Source organism: Lithobates pipiens, unplaced genomic scaffold, assembly GCF_037356315.1.
Source record: "Lithobates pipiens isolate NorthernLeopardFrog02 unplaced genomic scaffold, aLitPip1_a1.2 Scaffold_27, whole genome shotgun sequence".
NCBI lineage: Eukaryota > Metazoa > Chordata > Amphibia > Anura > Ranidae > Lithobates > Lithobates pipiens.
The window spans coordinates 83,611,833-83,617,442 of NW_027507788.1; positions in this window are offsets into that span (position 1 = coordinate 83,611,833).

Below are 5,610 nucleotides of genomic sequence, written 5' to 3' on the forward strand. Positions count from 1 at the left end.
AAGGCACACTGTTATTCTTATGGTGGTTGACCGGTTCTCAAAGATGTGTCATGGTATGCCACTTAAGAAGTTACCCACCTCTAAGGAACTGGCTTCCATTTTTGCCCGGGAGATCTTTTGCTTAAATGGGCTACCCAAGGTGATTGTCTCGGACGGGGCAGTCAGTTTGTCTCCTGGTTCTGACGAGCCTTTTGTGCACAGTTGGGAATCCAGCTTGCGTTCTCTTCTGCGTATCACCCGCAGTCTAATGGGGCTGCAGAACGAGCCAATCAGTCCTTGGAGCAATTCCTTCATTGCTATATTTCTGACCATCATAACAACTGGTCTGACCTATTACCTTGGGCAGAGTTTGCTCACAACAGTGCCTTGAATTCTGCCTCCCAATTGTCTCCATTTATGGCAAATTATGGTTTCCAACCTTCCATGTTGCCTGACTGGTTTGTTCCGCAGAGTATTCCTGCGTTAGAGGAGCATCTCTGTGATCTTTGTTCCACTTGGGTACAAGTCCAGGAGGCTTTACCTAATGCTAATGATAGGTACAGACTCCATGCTGACCGCAGACGCCTGCGCCTTCCTACCAGGTTGGGGACAGGGTCTGGCTTCGTGTTCCCTCACTGAAGTTTGCACCTTGGTTTATTGGGCCTTTCTGTATCCTTCGCAGGATTAACCCAGTGGCTTACGCGTTGGACCTTCCTCCTAGTATACGCATCTCAACTGTGTTTCATGTCTCCTTATTGAAACCGTTGGTCTGTAACCGATTTACCACCTCGGTGCCATGTCCTTACTCTATTCAGGTTGAGAACCATGAGGAGTATGAGGTACAATCCATTGTTGACTCCCGTAGGTTCCGTGGGCGCATACAGTACCTGGTGCATTGGAAGGGGTACGGTCCGGAGGAACGCTCCTGGGTTTCATCCTCTGACTTACATGCCCCTGTCCTTCTCCGCGAGTTTCATAGACAGTTTCTCCTCAAGCCCGGTGGCCCTCCGAGGGAGAGGGTTCATTAAGGAGCGGGTACTGTCAGGGCTGGCTTAGCCCTGCCTTCTCTGGGTTGGCCACTCAACTGTCGGCTAATTGCCAGTTCTCTTCTCTCTCCACAGCTGTTCCTGATGATGCTCGTCTGACCTGCCTACTTAAAGCCTTCCAGCTCACTTCACCTCTGCCTTCGCCTTGGTCACATCACTAGAAACCATCTCATGCAGTTTGTTTAAAGACTGGCTTGTTGACATCTCTTCTGGCTCCTTATCCTAATTGCTGTTGCTCTACTTGGAACCTTGACTTCTGGCCTGGCTGACTACTCAATCTGGTTACTGGACTCTGGCTATGCTTGACTACGCTTTTTCTATTTACCTTTTTATTTGTATTAATAAACAAGTGTGATTTAATTGTACTTCTGTCTCATTCTGATTCATGGTTTCTGACAGTGCCTGACCCGGCACTGGGGCTGCTCGCTTATCGGATGGAATTCACCGGGTGGTTCGTTCCCGTTGGATACCGATGACCTTAATCACAAGTAATTAAATCTCTTAGACAGGTGGTAATACATTATATTCAGAAATATTGGTATTAAGAGGTATATGGGCACCTCCGTCTACCAGGGGGGTTTTTCCTGTCCATGGTTTATCTATGGTGTAAAGGGGGAGCTCTCTGGGATGACGGAGGTACAACCATATAAATAGATTCTGCACTAACGAGTTAATATAACTCATGGCAGGAGCTGTGCAGTATATTAATAATTTTTTTAAATTTTAAAATAAGTTTTTAATATAAGCTTTTCACTGTTATATTTTATATATTTTTATACTTTTCTTTTCTATTTTTGTCCTTCTGTTATGTTATGGAAGGAAGGAATACGCTATTGTAATTGAATTGATTGTGATCTGTCTTAATTGCCTGAGCGGGACTGAGGCTGCGCACAAATCATTTCCTTATTCGTTATGGCCTCTGAATGGCATTATAAAAACGTAGACCGCAGTGACCAGGTACGCTTCCTGAGGACGTTCATGACGAAACATATGTCGAGGCAGTACCTGGTCACGTTTTTATCACACTACATCCAGTTTTCTGGTTGTCAGCTAGATGGTGGGAATTCCATCCGATAAGCGAGCCGCCCCAGTCCCGGGTCGGGCACACTACAATTTAAGGAGCCATTTGGCCACATATTTTTTAAACACTTTTTAAATAAACAGTACTATACTATGGATGTCTCTTGCTCTTTCTATATACCCCGCCTGAGCCTGTGAGGAGGAAGGTTTCCCTATATCTCCATGCCATTTCCCATGTGAGCAGGCACAAAGCTGTACAAGCGCTGTTTCACTATCTTTTTAACTAAAGTAGTCAAACGGATCTGGTAAGCAGACTGCATATTCAATCACTATTGTCATTTGTTGAAATCTTGGTGAAAGTTCACTCAACGCATTTTGCCACACTTGGAAAGTTTCTGTGTTGGTGGATTCTGCAACACTTAATTTATTGTTTGTCACATGAATGGGACTTTTCTTTTGTGATACGTTTTATTATTGCAGGATTTCAATAATTTAATTTGTATTGTACACTTATGATCACTGCGTGTTGTGTATATATATATATTTATGGTCCAGAGCCCTCAGACCGATACGGATAAGGATGACAAACAAGGTTAACATAAACTCGCTTACTTGAAATGGACCTGAAAGTGTGCCCTGGTCTAACGTACGGTATGCCAAAATAAGGGGGCATACCTTAAAATGAAATGAATATGAAATGGGTGAAATGAGTACTCACTTGAGGAGTATGCTTAGAGAAATGCCCTGATAAAGGGGATGGGTGGGCGGGTATCGCGCACCGGAACCGACGAGGAAGACGGGCGGACGGCTGGTTATATATTCCACCGGGCTCCTCCCATAATTTCAGGTCACCATACTGGCCTTTCTATTTATGGTCCAGAGCCCTCAGACCGATACGGATAAGGATGACAAACAAGGTTAACATAAACTCGCTTACTTGAAATGGACCTGAAAGTGTGCCCTGGTCTAACGTACGGTATGCCAAAATAAGGGGGCAAAACATCCAGGTAGGGGTTGCACTTTATTGAATCAAGACTGTCACTGGGTGAGTTTGACAAAGGCCTGGGCCATCTCTATTTGCAGATTGGGTATGTAACGGGCAAAACAGGAGGACTTCCATCTACCCAATTTCTTGATAACATGGACCGGGACCCCTTGGCGGGAGGCAGTAGAAGCTGCTTCGATACGGAATGAATGTCCGGAGTAGTGAGCAGGATTGAGGTGAAGGATGCCCAGGAGTATCCTGACATGCTCCATGAACTGGGCTGCGTTGAGAGGTTTCGTGTGAAAAGGCAGAAGCGGGCCAGTTCCTGGTGGTTGGCCAAAAGGGTCAACAAGCGGATGAGAACAGTGACCGGGCACCAGCGGTTGTTGGTTTTATAGAAGTGTATGTCCATACCCGAGCCAAGCTGCTGCGTCTTAGAGACTGCTAAGTGTAAGATGAAATGGTCTTCGTATCGGACCAGGTGGTGCTTGTACAGCATGCGTGCTGTGAGGCTACTACAAGTAAACTGGCTTGGCCGTAAGAAGCCGTAGAAGGCCAGGTGTATGGCTGCTTGTAATGCCACTCATGTGGTGACCGAAAGGTGAAGTGGCCAGGATATCTGACATAGTTCTAGAACGTCTCCTGTGAAAGGCGGTGGTTTGGTGCCGGCCATCGGCTGGCGCTTCTGGACACTGCGCATAACAGCCCGAACGGTGTGGTAAGAAAATAAGGAGGGTACGGTAGGGTCCTGGAGGGACGTGAAATGTTGTACACCGGTCAGGTATAGCTGGATCGTATTAACGGATAACACCAACTGCGAGTGGCAGTAGGAAATGAAGGCTACGACTTGCTTGACACGGGACGTCACTGTGCTGTGATACGTGATGAAGCGGTTAAAGGCCCTCCAGGCTGACTGATAGGCCTTGAGGGTATTGCGGGAAAGGGAGTGATCGATAAGTTAGGTAGCCGCTAGGAGGTGAGGGGCTAATCCAGGGTTAGCTGAGACCAGTCCGGGATAGCTGCTGATGTTGGTCCGGCTCCGGGTACCTGATCGGAAAAGAGACAAGGTTAAAGCGGGAGAGGGCGTCCGCTGCCTGATTGAACTTACCGTGGATAAAGGAACAAGGGATGTTGAACTGAAACAACAACAAGAGCTGGACCAGTTGACGTAGGAAGGACATAATCAACAGAGAGGACGCCTTGGCGCAGCCAGGAATTGCCAGTAACTGGGGAGGCCAGGGAGCTGCGAGCCGGAGGTGGCCAAAAAACAGCCGCAAGCCCGTGGAGGCCGCTGCGTCGGTCATCACCTGGGGCGAAAGGGAAGACACGGAGGGAATGAACAGGGAGACGCCATTCCCAGACGATAGGAATTCCTCCCGCATAGCAAGGACTGCTATTGCCGCGGGATCCAGGCTGAGGACTTGCTCTGGATCCTGTGAGAGGGACAGTAAGACCAATAGGCGTGACACAAGGCGCGACCCTGAGGGATGATGCGCATAGCGAACACAACATGCCGTGTAGGGACTGTAGGTGTCTTTTGGACGACTAGACTGGAGAATATGCAAGGATATAATATGCCCCTAAAGATGGCAGTTGTGATGGCGAGCGTTTGCCGTTGGCTATGGGCTGATGCCTCTGGACGCCTCGTGGTGGGGATCTTGCTGTATGGGCCGTAATGACAGATGGCTCTCCGTGCACTGTAAGGATAAGAAATGCTGAACGCTGGCTAGAAATAGCCTGGGCGTGCTACAGGAAGAAGCCAGTTGCGTGTGACAACATGATCCTGGTGCGGGACGGAAGCTGAACTCAACTGTCCTAAGGAAGAGACGGATAGACAGACAACAGTGAGTGGTTTGTAAGAAAAGCCACAGGAGACGAGTGGCCAATTAAGTGCTGCTGAAAATGACGTGTAGCCAGTTTGTGTGCCACTGAGAACGTGCTTGCCAACGAATGATTGCAAGAAGTTATGCTAAGTCGCGAGCCTTGGCATGACTAAAAGTTGTGTTTAAACATGTGCTTGCGACAATTGCCCGGGAGTTTGTCACTGGAGATGTATACGTAGTGACTGTGAGCAATTCGTGTTACCGCATGTGCACTGCGAAGACTACAGGAGTTGTACCTGAATGCATGTTTGGATGCGTGCTTGCGATGATTGCAAGATGTTACCCAGGATGCGTGCTTGCAGAGGCGGCTCTCTAATTAGGCAAATTAGGCGATTGCCTAAGGCCCCGCAGTCTCAAGGGCCTCGCAATCGACTAATTTGCCTGTGATCAATGCGGTGGCAGCAAGTGCGGGGAGCGGGACAGTAGAGTCCTCTAGGTGGCGCAGTGGCTGGATGACAGACGGCATGAGGGCGGCATATCCATGTGGGACCCTCACCTGAGCTTCTCTCTTGTGCCGCTCACCAGACCTCTCCTCCGCACCTGCCTCCTATTTGGTTCTGGAGTGGGGGGGGGGTTGCTGAAAAACCACCCAGCTGGATAGTCCCACCATGAGTGTGAAGAGGGAGGAACTCTTATGCTGCCGACCAGAGGAAAGGTGAGTGCCCATGCCGTGCAGCCTTCCCTGTGTGCCTGAATA